At 32.1% G+C, this 14,704-nt stretch overlaps 1 protein-coding gene across 1 annotated transcript in view; it reads left to right on the top strand.

Moving 5' to 3' along the window:
• The window catches only part of LOC113511902 (protocadherin-like wing polarity protein stan), a 218,967-nt gene that overhangs the window by 108,661 nt on the left and 95,602 nt on the right, over positions 1-14,704 (top strand). The window contains exon 4 of the mRNA XM_052894517.1: positions 10,834-10,865. The gene's annotated coding sequence lies outside the window, so the exon portion shown is untranslated. The remainder of the gene's footprint in view (positions 1-10,833; positions 10,866-14,704) is intronic.

The following is a 14,704-nucleotide window of genomic DNA, read 5'->3' on the forward strand; positions in this document are numbered from 1 at the left end:
TAAAGTCGTCGAAAAGAGACAAAATGCACTCGCCATTCGAATTGATATTCGTAACGCGTCCGATATCCCCCAGTTATAGGTGGAAAGGGTCTATTAGGGACACAGTATACGGAGTGTCACTTATGTATAACTTGGTAATTTTGACTCTTACTCTTGGATGAGAGTCGAGAACAAAATGTTATTAGGCGTTCAATGTTCTCCAATGGAATTGTTATATTTTGAGTTTACTACATAATTTACTTGAACATAATAATTTTGTGTTATATTATAATTCTTGGAAAGGTAAAGACCGCAAGTTTAGAGTTTGATATTAGATATACAGTTGAACTTTTCACTGTTATTAATACTTAGTGATTTTCTTAATAGTATATGTAATGCGTTGTTATTTGTCAACTTGCAATAGAGTAGTAGTATTAATTTATCCAAAGTAGAAAAGACAAGGGAACTAAGCCAAACAGCCTGATCAGCCTGATACAAAAAAATGTTTGTATATCCATATTTTGGACAAGGCACAGTTGCTATATCTGTTTTAGGATTCTTTAGAATGACCACAAGACAAGCCAAGAAATGTCTTTCTTTATAATTCTTCAATAGGTGCAATTTTTTCAATCTCTTATTTACATTCCTTTATAAATTATAAAATTCATATTAAGTATCTTTTCTATCATATTAATTCCTATCACAGTATGTATATATATAAGAGTGGATGACAAAAAAAAAACTAAAAAACTAATCCAATCTTTTTTTTTTATATTTGAATCCAAAGTTATGTGCGTCAGTTTTTACAAAATAAAAACGAGCAAAAGTAACCTTCATATAATGTAACATATTAAAAGTTACCGACTACCAAATATATATATAAAGCAAAAATTCTTAAGTGCTTATAATTTTTACTAAAGATATTTTCAAAACTACGACAAATTGTAACATATTCTCATGTTAGTCCAATAACTTAATAAATATACTGTATATTTATAATTTTGCAAAATTTTAGATAGCTAATAAAATTCCTCCCTTTTAAATCTTTATTCTCTTGCAACACTGGAAGCCGGTTCTATGTCGTAATCCAGTTCATACACAATGTTCATACACGTAAACACAATTAAGTGTTATCATCACACCAACACATAGAACTATAGATGGTTGTGGTCATAACAAGCTCGCAGACTGAACGAGTACGAAAGCGGTTAACTGAAACTCATCGTCATAAACTCCTTTATTTCGCATTCAAGTGTCAAAACAAGTTATTTTAGCAGCTGCAACAAGGAAAGGCTCTTTCGCAGTAATGTTGCCATGATATCCCCTTAGTTACACTCAATATTCGGTGCTCGCAGCTTGTTCTTCTAACTAAAACTTTTTGTCCGAAAATAACAGCTAGAAGTACAAGCTTTAAAAGTATTCGGGTTGATGTGTAGCAACATAGGAGTTTAAAATTTGTGAATTTAAAAAAAACAATTATCTATATTTGTTTACGTAATATGATATGCTTCAACATGTCTAATTTTCATTTTTATATTCACGTCATTTAATCATAATTTATTCACAAAAGACAACATCTCAGTTTCTTATAGTCTATGATCTAGTAAAAAATGTAGCTAGGATTGTCTATGGTCAATCTCTATTCTATCCGCGCTTGGACAAACAAGCATGTCTCCACGATTATATTTCAGTTATTTAGTAAATTGTAATGATATAATTCAGTTGATATTATTTAATCGTCATACTTGTCAGTGTTTACAAGTAATAAATCAGAAGGTGACTTTGTACAAAAGTTGATTGCTTGGGTACCTCTGTTCCATTCGTATTTCAACCGTGAAGCAGTTGTGTTTTCATGGCTGTGTTTCGGTTTGAAGGGTGGGATATGGCGTGAATTTACTGGGTACAGAGGAATAACACCTGAGTCCTCAGGAGTGGCAACGCATGGGGGTATCATGGGTGAAACAGTAGACTCTGTTATGTCCATGGTACTGCTCATGTCTATAGGCGACGGTTACCACTTTACATCAGGTGGGCCGTCAGCTTGTTTGCCATTCTAAGATGTATAAAAAAAAAGAAAGGTGAATTCAGTAATTTTCAGTTTCATCTACCAAGCCATCAAAACCACATGTACCCACGTTCAAACATTATTTGCATGCATTTCTGGTTGATTATAATTAAAAAAATGGTCTGATAGTGAACAAAAACGTTAATCATATATACATACGCTATTTATAAGTAGTGCCATGCAAGATATTTATTTTTATATTTTCATGCCAGTTATTTTCGCAACTTCGTTCGCGCGGAACCCGTTACCTCGCTCTAAGGAAAATCCTTCCTTAGTACTTACTTATAAGGGCCTGTCCCTTAAACACAAGTCAAACAAAACTATCGAAAGATTTTTGCTGCGTTCGCATGAGAAAAAACAAGATGTCAAATGCTGCTGGCTCTTTCTATCTCATATGTGATATTATATAGATACATTTGTTTACATTTATGGGACTGGGCTGAATTTCATAGTTATACATTTAGCAGTTAGTAATGCTGAGTCAGTAATGCTTGACGTGCTTCGAAGTTCAAATCCCAGCCATTAAGGTTGTATTTTTCAATACATTTTTGAATAATTTATAAATGATTGTTACTTTCTCTTGTTCGGTTTTTTTTTACATTTTTGCTTTAAGTTCTGATGATCACGGGTTCAAACTCTGCACAATATTTACATTTGGTTTTATAAGTATGTCTATTCGTATTGGTCTGGGCGATTTGTATTTTTTTTAAACCGCCACCAAGAATCTCTGCCCGTCCTAAAGGTTGACCAGTAGAGAACACCTATAGCATTAAATCTGCCTTTTGTGCCACATTTTATTAGTCAATAAAGTTTTAATAAATAAATAAAATAAATATGTATGTATTTACAAAACAGAATATCTATCAGTAGTCTTGTACTCATGGTACGAGCTCTGTTTCGTTTGGGATTACATAACTCCATATAATATGTACAGTCATATTTATTTATTGTAATTTAATTATTTGCTTTGAAGGCATGCCGTTGAAAAGCCACATCAGAGACCTTTATGTATGTCGTTGACAGTCTAGAAACTGACACCAGAGAGCGAGACACACGAGTTGTAGTAGTTGGTTTCTCTTTTACAAGTTCCAAAAACAAATAGTTCACACAAAAATGTACACAGAAAGTGCTTAGAATTGAAGTAGGCACTTATAGTATTTTAAAGTGTATTATTTAATCTGATTTTGCGTTGCAACATTGAAAACTTCATCGTGAAGCAAAGAACTTCCTAATAATTTGTTCGTATAGTATTAACACACCAGCTGTGCCCCACGTGTGCCAGACGCGTACAACCGAAGTTACTTTGTCGATAATATTATGCTCGGAGAACGTTTGAAATATAGCTATTGAAGGAAAATGTGTCTGGCAGGCAGAGATACCAGAACGAAACTAAAACCCTGAGACAGTTTTCTTTGCTAACAGCCTTTCAATAAGGAATAAAAGATTGCGACCAGGAATTCTTAAAAACCAAAAGCCATTAGGTACAATCTTTGACATTAATATATGACATCAATTTTCTTACCTCTGTTGACTATAAAAAGAGACGGCGTTCTGCTGTTTACAGTGCTATGAGAGCAATTGACCTTATTACTAAATAAGTAATAAACATCCAAACTTTAGATTGAAATTTCACCCCTCTGGAGTTTCATTTTCTATAATCTTGTTATGCGTTAAGCCGAGCTAAACGTATAAGTTTTATTTAAACCATTTTAACAGTTTTAATAAAATATTAAATATATCTTGAACTCTGTATTCGTATAGTACCTATACTTACGTATCTATGTATCAGTTCTAAACGAATTCGGAAAGTTCTTATTTTATTTTAAAGAATATACTTACAAATTGATCCCATAGAAATTTTTGCAAAACCGACTTCATATATAATTGGTTTTGTCATAATTGAGTCGGTTTTTTTTTAAATACGATCTTTAATTATTGTGCTTTATTCGTCAAGTCTGAACCGATTTCGATGATTCTTTTTATAAGAAATTGTTATTCTTTGTTGAACAAAAGTTGTTGTGGAACAAAATATTAAATAGTTCTTAAATTATATATGCACTGAAAGCTGTTGCCATGTCTCTGTGCTGATGTACTCGTAAGTTGAGAAAATCCTAGCGCATTATTTTTCTTCCGTGACGCCCCGTAGCGATAACAGGACCGACAACTTAAAACACCATTAAAACTCAAATAACCTGCTGTAACAGCTTTAAGCCCTACTTAAATAATCAGTGGTCAAGTCACTACTATTTCAGGTAATAAACCTGTATTTCCTAATAACTGTAGTTTAAAATTGTGCTTTTTATCTTGTGAAGACATTTCATTTTAGGGTAATTAGACTCATTTCATTTGATTTCTTAATATTTACTTTTATTCGTTCTTTTTTTCATTTAAGAGTCTCCTCTTGTCGGTGCAACTATTTCATGTATTTTCTTCCAGCTAGCTCTATCCCATGCCATATCTTTGTTTTATCGGTCCCATGTAGTTATTCCTCGGTTTCCCCTTCCTCTTTTGCCATCTATTTTTTCTTCTATTATGCTCTTTAAAAATCGTCATTTCAAATAAGGTGGTTCAGCAATTTGCCTCTTCTATTCTCTATTGTTTTTATTATTGTTCTTTTCTCATTCACTCACTTTATTTTATTCGTAAATTTAATAAAAATATAAACCCATTACACAAATGGAATTTAAACTTTTATTAATTAGAATTAATACACAAATGTAATAGAAATAGAAATTATTTAATTAACATTAAATAATTAAATTTCACGATCACTAAATCAGCCATGATCCCATGATAAATGGGTACAGATAATGGATATCGAGAAAAGGCATACATTTGGCTGTGAAAGAGGGGCCGGCCCTATCCCGAGGTACAGCTGCTCTAATCGTGGCAAATGAATTAAATTCGGTGATTAAAATGAACAAATTGATGCCGAGCTGCGTGTCGTTTTAACATTTTCTGTCATTACGTTTTTAGACCAGAAGCAGATTCCTGTCACTTCTAACAAAAATTGTTTTTTTTTTTTATACTACTATGGTGGCAAACAAATGCGGTCCATCTGATGGTAAACGGGGTTACCGTAGCCTATGAACACCCGTAACACCAAGAATGTTACACGCTCGTTGCCGACCCTATAAAAACCTAAATACGCTCTCTTTGAAGAACCCAAAGAAGAAGAAAAAAGAAAAGTAGCTAGACCTTTCATGATGATACATCAAAATAAAACTATTTACATATACTATAAGATAAAGCATGTTATAAATAATTCTATACTATTTAAATATCCATTTTTTTTATTATGTTGGTACTTCCAAATGGTTACAGATATTCAGTTTTCTCATAAAGGGATAGTGCCGACTCTTTAAAAAATTAATGATTACTTACCTATTTTGTAATCAGGAGAACATGAAGACTTTATCTGACTTATCTGATTGATGATCAAAGTCATAACATTTTTTTTTAGTTTTTTATTTAAACTAAAAGTTTATGAAAGTTTATGAATAATATAACAGTGTATTATAAAATAACGTATTGAAAATTATATAAATTTTCTATAGACTTAGCAATATAGTTTAATATAATTAAATATAAAATCATCATATATCAACCGTAAATCAGTGATATAAATAATTAAGGTTTCGTGTATAATCTCCTTTTGCTTTATTAATATTTAAAGCGACATTTTACGGTGAAATTGCAAGTTGGTATAACCGTTTATACATTCTTTCATAAAGATATTTTCAATTTAGCACTGAATATAATTTATATTTGCAAAAATAAAAATAATTACAATTAAAGGCTCATTTTTTGGCCATGTGGTTCTGGCATAGAATAGACCACTCCTTTCTTTCTGGGTGTCATAAGAGCCGACTAAGGGAGGGCAAGGAATGGGTAGTAGCGTCCCTCCTCAAACATCTCTAAAGCCTGACTGCGGTTGCCAGTCCGCCTGCCAAGTGTAGCAACTATTAGTAAAACCCCCTAAAAGGAGGGCTTATGTTCAGTAGTGGACAGTTGAAGGCACAGTTAAAATGATGACAAGGGCTCATTTTATTATTAAGTAGATATATTAGGTAGGTAACAAAAATAAATATAAAAAAATCATTTATACTCAAAACATACAACAGCACTTTAGGTTTAACAAGAAAATATTGTCTTCAGAAAAAGAAACAACAACAATAACAACATAGAGGAGGGGTAACGCCACCTATTTTCGGCGTTCCAGCGAACAACTTTGATTATGAAAAGCCGTCGCCCTGGCCGCTGTAATTCAGCCACCCCACGAATATAATAAACTTGGCAATTTTGTGCCCCTGTCCCGCAGTCAGGAGGCCTTCGAAATTAACCTACTCAGATGTTAATTAAGAATTGGCCACACTAAGTTTCAGTTAAACCAGACGGCTCACGGCTGAATAGGAATTTGGATATTATGTAAATGACATCGTAAATTATGGGTTTTATTAAAGTTAAACTAATTTTGTGGATTTACGTTGGAAGATTATGACTAACGAGTAATTATGTTTAACACTATCACCCTATTTATGTATATAGGTATGTCTATATGTATATCTGTTCTTGTTGCAATTTGTTAGAAACACAGACCTATGTTTGTGTTTGTATTTAATTACACCAACCAGCTGGAAAATCCTGAAATTCATCTCATGCACTCACTATTAGATAGACTCATTTATTAACAACATTATTGTAGTAATGTGCTGTACAAGGAGGGATTATTAGTAATGTAGACTACCAGTCCCATTGCTATCAATACACCTTGTCAGGTCGACCTCCACGCAGTCCCCCTGGAAACAATGACGAACTACATTAGCATAGCATTGACAAAAATTGCCTATTAATATTATAAATCTGAAAGTTTATAAGGATAGATGAAACGAAAAAACTGCTAAAAGGATTACAATTAAATTTATTACACGGTTAAGTTAAGATTTAACTTAGTAATTTTTATCTATTGATTCACATGGGAAAGCTGCGTGATAACATCTAGTATAAGAGCTAGGTATGTCTAGTTACAATAGAAATATTCGATTTTATATTAGAAAAGTATCGATATATTTAGTTCATAATATCACCATTTTATACGTATGCGTTCTTAAATATTATAGTATCTCGACAAAAATCAATTTTAAAGTTGTCGTTTAACCCAAAAATTTTTAATTTTGCTTTAAAGGAGCTAAGCATTTATAATATTAATATAATAAAATGAAATATTGTTGTACTAAAAAAAACAGAATACAATCATGAAAAAAATTAGTAAAAGAGCAACACAGATGTAAGTATACACAGATAAAATAATATTTTCGAGTTAAAGAAAGAATCACCAAATTCTATTCAGAATTGGCGTATAACAGTACAAAACACATACAGTCAATTTGATAACCTCTGTCTTTTTAAAGGCAGTTGATTATATATGTTTATGAAAATTATTTAATGTACAATGAGATTATCAAATAAATTTTCGTGTCTAAAGGCCCTCTGTGCCGTCAAAGGACGGTCAGGTTAATACAATTGAAACAATGAATTTGGGCAAGAGTACAAACGGTTTTATATTCACTAGGAACGAAATTCATTCTATTTTTCAGTAGGTCCTGCGACCCATAATGAATTTTCTGAAGCATAGAACGAGAGGACATTTTTATGTAAAACTGAAAACATCTAATAAGTTTTATTGCTAAAAGCTTCGTAAACACACATTATATTTTAATATAATAACTTACCGGTTTAAGTTGGGTATAATTTGATTGAAAAAACTCCACTAGTTTCGGGATCAATTCGTGATCCTTAGTCATGAGCGACTGTGACGCGAGCCAGGCTCGCACATACACGTCAGTTAAACCTGTAGTTATTATATTAACACTAGTAAGTTAATAGTAACAGAATAAATGATATATTTAAAAGTATGGTAAACTCACTAAAACTATATTTTGATAGTTTTAGTTTTTTAATCCTAATCAATATAACGCAGCGGTAGCCATTCAAAACTATTTCATGTGGTATCCCCACAAGTAAAAAAGTAAGATTTTTTTATGTAACTTAAAATACGAGTAGTATACAAGTTGTTGCCTCACCTGGTGGTAATCGTCGCCTTTTAATAGACATTAAAAGAAATTATATAATTGTGTAATCTTCATAATAATGAAGATTTCACAATTATATTAATATTACACAATTATATTATTAATATAACAAAACATAATAATGTTTTGTTATATATAATATGTATAATTTATATTAATTTTCTTAAAGAGCGATTGTATTTAAGTAATGATATTATTTAAATGAAAAGTTTGTTTAGTGTATGTGTAAAAAAATAAAATAAAAAAAAAAAGAAATAAAGTACCAAGAATCTGGTGATAATACTTATTTTCATCCTTAAGATGTCTTAAAGTCGAATGTGAAAAAAATCAGAATACAAAAGATAGAAAACTCAAAATGAAACCCAATACGTACCAAGTCATCTAGACAGCAGTAATAAAACTAGGAAGCTAAGCCGAGAAGTAACAAAATTTTTCGAAAAGTTTGTTTCGTTTGATTCGTTTAATTTTTGTACCCTGGACCTCAACAATAAATAGTTTACATTAGTAAACTATTTATTGTTACCCTCAGAGAACCATGGAGACCGTCAATATGAATTCAATCAGCAAATTATTGCTCAAGTTAATTACAACTAAACTTGTAATTAGAAACAATACTCGTGTACAAACAAAATAGTTCACTTATTTGCGGTCTCGACGGCTTCATTTGATTGCAAATACCGTCAGCATAACAAATAACATATTAATAATTTTCATTTTGCTTCGAAATAATTAAAATTGTTTTTTACAAAAAAAAAACTAACGTCAATTGTGACAAAATCAGTTATCTTGATTTAAAAACTAAAGGACCGATTGTAATAAAATCTCTATGGGACTAATCTGTAAGTAGGTAGGTATATCCCTTCAATTAAAAAAATAATTTTCCAAAACGGTTTAGAACTGACGAAGTTATGAGATAACAAACATGAAAAAAATTTCTACTATCGTACTATGAATATGGGTCCTACATGGTAATAAACTTTATAGATTATAAAAATATTACCAAGCTCAGAATAAGCGAAAACTCATATAGTAAATAGATACTATTTAATACCTATCCCAACACTAAAAAATTTAATTATGAATCGAGAAGATTTTTTTAAAATCGTTTTAATATTACAAAAATGCAGTATGTAACAACAAGATGGTTGGTTGAGTTTCTCTGTCTATATCACAAATTCATTTGTTTACACCATAAAGACTTTCGTTAAAAGTTTAAAAGTAGACTAGTCCACGTGATCTTACTGTCTATAAGCAACGATTTTCTCTACTGTGTAGGAGGTGAACTTATTTGACATTCATTCTCAATAGACAGTCTAAAATTTTACATTTTTCAGTGAGAGTTTATAATATTTGCTTTTAACATGGCGTAAAGTATGCCTTTTTTATATCTGACCTTTTTGAAATTTATTTTCTTTGTTTCCAAATTACAATTACATTTTAACGTACGCGCGTACAGATTCCGGATGGGCTTATCGTACCTCATCTGTGAGGTACAGATTATCCTCAAAGCGCTAATAATGCTAAAATTCACATATTCGAGTACATACAATGCGGTTACTGTTTCAAAATGATTGTTTACTTAAAATAACATACGTGTTGATTACTATAATAAATTGATCTACAATAACAAAGAGAATTTTGCTCCGTAAAATTAGCAGTGACTTCAAACATGAAAAAATTATTAAAGAACCAACAAGTATTAATAATACTAAATGAATGAATTGTTTTAAAATTGAATATCATTCAATTGTCAATTTAGAATTGATTTTTGAACATATATACAAGAAAAAAACAGTCGAATTAGGAACCTCTAAATAAGTTTATAAAAGCATAATTTCATTATCCACACTGAACAACGAGTACGACTGATCCGGTGCATCTTTTTATTTTTTACCCTATTTTTTGGTACCCTCATTTATGCAAATGGTGTATGGCGAACCAACAGAGGAGTATCAAATTATTAGGATGTATTTAGGTTTCCAAAAAGATAATTAGGATTATCTGACAGGATACACAATTCGCAATATAGACTAGAGCCACCATTGCTACTCGTATTTCTTTCTGTTAACCAATTACTAGTAATAATTTAACTATAATAAGTGTAGAGCTGGACTACTGCTCAAAATTCAAATTTAGAATATGTCTAGTACATAGATGAATACTACCAGAAGGAGAATTTATACAAAAGTTGTCTACCTAGATGCCTATGTCCCATTCGAATGTCTGCCATAAAGCAGCAGTGCTCGTAGGGATATGTTTCGATTTGATGAGTGGGATATATCAGTGAAATTACAGGGTATGGAGGTATAAACATTAGTCCTCAGGAATGGCAACGCATGAGAGGTATCATGGGCATTATAGTACTCTCTATAATGGCCATGGTGTTGTTCATATCTATAGGTGACAATTACCACTTTCCATCTGATGAGCTAACTAGCTAGAATGACAAACAAGCTAACAGCTTGTTTGTCATTTTAAGTGCCATAAAAAAATTAAAGGAAATATTATCCAATAAATTTTCATACAGTCAGTACTTCCAATCGTGGTGTGTTTATATTGAATTTCATCGCAACAATTAGCTTATATCTAACTTTGTTTGTTTAGACTAATTTCATCGTTTTAATTTATTTCATACCTTTATTGATATAATTGTCCAATTTACAATTTATATTCTAACGAATGTTTATCTAATTTCAGATTTTGATGGGGAAAGTTTGAACTATTTAAAGGTAAGTGTAATTGGAATTTATACAAAGTAATACGACTAACTAAATGATGAATCACTTAATGAAAAAGTAGTAATCAAAATGCAAATTTAATAATTTAAACAAATTTTCATAGGCCTTAAATTACATAACAATTACAATCAACATACAATGTTGATTGGAATTCAGCTAAAAGGTCTTACCTAAATGTGAAAGTTCTTGTATTTGTTTATTTCATTATTTGTTACTTTTTAGCACGTAGGTATATGAACTACTTTTTACACTGTTCCATCGATATACTATCTGAAGGTATGATGAATTGTTAAGGAATGCAATGTTGTCAGGTTGACCTCTACTTATTCCTCTCCAGAAATAATCCTGTTTAATTCCTAACGAATTCGCTACGATAGATCAACTGAAACGATTTCACCGTCATGCATCATTGGTACCAGCGTTTACTAGAGACACAAACGGGGTTACCATTCCAGTAACATAAAAAACATCGATATATCCCGGTCACAAAGACGAGGTCGCGGTCAAAAACTATCTTTATCATATTTAATTAATCCAAATAGGATCACGACACTTATCGTACAACACATTTAGGTATTACATCCACAGACTAAATCTATACGAACGTCTAGTTACGAGAGTGGACCGGTGTCCATAAGCGGCACATTTTGTAAGATTGTTCATGTGTAGAAAGTAAGTCAAGCGTACAGAGTCCCAAACATACCGAGCCGTCATTCTCTCTATTACCATTTGCTCCGACCTTCTCCAATTATTTAAACTGTGTTTGAAGAACACGCTTTCTTGATAACTATATATACTTAGTTTTTCAATTTGTTATTACAATTTACTAAATAGCAATGCTTTAAAGAATGTGAACTAGTTTTTTCTTTTTTATACAACTTAGAATAACAAACAAGCTGACGGCCCACCTGATGGAAAGTGTTAACCGTCGCCTATAGACATAAGGTGTATTATGAACATAACAGAGTATACTGTTACGCCCATGATACCCCCCATGCGTTGCCATTCCTGAGGACTTAGGTGTTATTCCTCTGTACCCTGTAAATTCACGCCATATCCCACCCTTCAAACCGAAACACAGCCATGCAAACACAACTGCTTTACGGTAGAAACACGAATGGAACAGAGGTACCCAAGCAATCGACTTTTGTACAAAGTCTCCTTCTGGTAAGTAAACTCATAAGGACAAATTTTGGAACAATTAACCACGATGGTTTCCCGCGTAGAAGTCGACCTGATAGGATATATTAATAGTATCTAATAGGGTTTCTATTTAATAATCCATTTTCACTCTGATCTTGTAGAGGTATGTAGTTTTACAAATACTTAACTCTAAATAAAGTAATAGAATATGGAGACGTAACTCCATAGTTCTTGAAAATAAATGCACATGAGGAGCACCATGAATCACAATGTATTTTCGTACAGCTTACATCTATAGACGATTGTTACCACTTCCCATCATCGACATCATTGCCGCTTTTGTTTTGTTAAAATAAATGTAAAACTCTTTGCAATCATTTTCTTCAAATTACATCTTAATATTGAATGTCTAAATTCTTTACAATATTAAAATCTTGAACGCTCAGACTGCAATTATTTTTAATAAAACTTTGTCTGCGCTCTACGTAGGCACCCTTATTATTCAAAAATATCAGAAGGAGTTGAATTTAAATGAAATTAAAAACTCCTTTACGGTACGACCGTCGCGCTGTTGGCATCGAAAGAAAAGAGAACACGCCAAAGGAAACCACAGAGCAATGTGGCTGCAATCTACGATTTCTGCTGGTTCTAAAGGAAACGAATTCCTATGTGGAAATATTTCATATTTGTTTTGTTACTTCTTACTTATAATTTTCTTTCTTTAATATAAATATGTATACCATACGACTTGTTTAATTATTACTTTTAATTTATAATATAGCTTAGTTAATTTGGGGTATTCAAATAAGACTCGATTATAGTAGAATGTCTTTTTTTTTTTATTCTATATAAGGACAAAACGTTCAATTGGGACTCCGACTAAATTTCAATTCAAATTTCTTACATTTAATTTATTTTACGAGTTTAGAATTACAAAAAGAAAATAATTATAAAGTACTAATTTCGAAAGTGTATAAGAGATATGCTACGAATGAATTTTAAATTTTTTCGTCATCTGTCTTTCCAAAATCGAAGCAATCCTAAACTTGTAACTACGGTACAGCTGGTCAGTTTCTTTCTTCTATAATTAAATATTATTTAATTAAATTCTACCAAATCGTATTTTTAAGAATTTAAAACTGTTCTATTTATTAGTTATATAAACGTTGTCAAATGTAATCATAACAACAACAAATTAATTCATTTTACATTACAAATAGATAGTGTAATGTATAATTAAATGTAATGTAGTGTAATCCCGCTGGTGAGGTGATACGTTTACAACCAGAAGCGACGTGATCGTAATGACGCCGTTAATTTATGGTATGTACGAGGTTTTACTAGCTTGCCTACAAGAACATTATAAGTACTTACCTACTGGTAGAACGCTGTGTTGGGAATATTCAATTTTAACTACATATAACCAAGTAAACATAAGTTATGAAACTAAAATTTATCATGTCACTTAAAATAACAAAATTGATTCTTGAAAGAAAGAGACTGAAGAAATCGAAATAGTATTGGGGCGAATGTAGGCTAAACTATTAACATACTTTTTTATAGATAGTCAGATATTTTTTTTATACCACTGAGGTGGCAAACAAGCATACGGCCCACCTGATGGTAAGTGGTTACCGTAGCCTATGAACACCTGCAATACCAAAGGTATTACGCGTGCGTTGCCGACCCTGAAGAAACCTCTTTACCCCCCTTTTGAAGAACCCCATGCTGTAGTCTCTTGGGAAAATCTCGGCAGGGAGCTCATTCCACAACCTGAGCGTTCGTGGGAGGAAACATCTCTGAAACCGCGCGGTACGCGACCATTGAGGCTGTAGGACATGAGAATGAACTCCCTGTCGATGGCGAGCCGTACGATGGTAGAAAGTGGCTGTGGTCAAGTCAAGTCTAGTGGTCAAACTTGATAATGAAATTGATTTAATCACAAGAAATTTGTATTTTTAAATACAGTTATATAATAGATGATAGTCTACATGGTGTAAGTCTATGAAAGACTTAAATTTCATTCTGAGGATCTTAATGGCATTAAACCATTTAAATTGAAAATCCCACAAAATCCATTCAGAAGAAACAAAAATAAAATTAAACTATGAATCTCCTACTTAAAAAAAAAACAGTAAATATGTTCACAACTATACGGATATAATCATATGTGTATGGCAACTAAGGGAGCTTAACGGTCGAGGGACAGGCAGCAGCATCCCTCTTAAAACATCACCAAAGCCTAACTGCATTTGCTAAACTGTCTGCCAAGCGGTGCAACTACTTGCAAAACCCCCCAATAGGAGGAGGCCTATGTTCAATAGTGGACAGTAAACGGCTGATGTGACGTTGATGGTATATATGACCAGGAATTTTATGAACTTACTATGTTTATCGTTTTCGGCGATTGTTTCGACTTCATCTGTAAGTCTTCTTCAGGAGGTGTACGACGCTTTGCGTGACGCTTTTCGCCTTACAGTATAACCCCTAATATATACAATCCCTAATGATCTCTCTCTCTAATGACTACGAGTAATAGTATATTATGACTGTGTTTCCTTAGGCTATTGTGTACATCAAACAACATAATCGCATAAAATTCTATTCAAACATTGTTAAATATCACATGAGAGTCCTTAGTGACAACAAGATCTAATCAAGCTAATGTCAACATCCTCATACTCAGC

Source organism: Galleria mellonella, unplaced genomic scaffold (genome assembly GCF_026898425.1).
Source record: "Galleria mellonella isolate WM207_F2 unplaced genomic scaffold, CSIRO_AGI_GalMel_v1 utg213, whole genome shotgun sequence".
NCBI classification, from domain to species: Eukaryota; Metazoa; Arthropoda; class Insecta; order Lepidoptera; family Pyralidae; genus Galleria; species Galleria mellonella.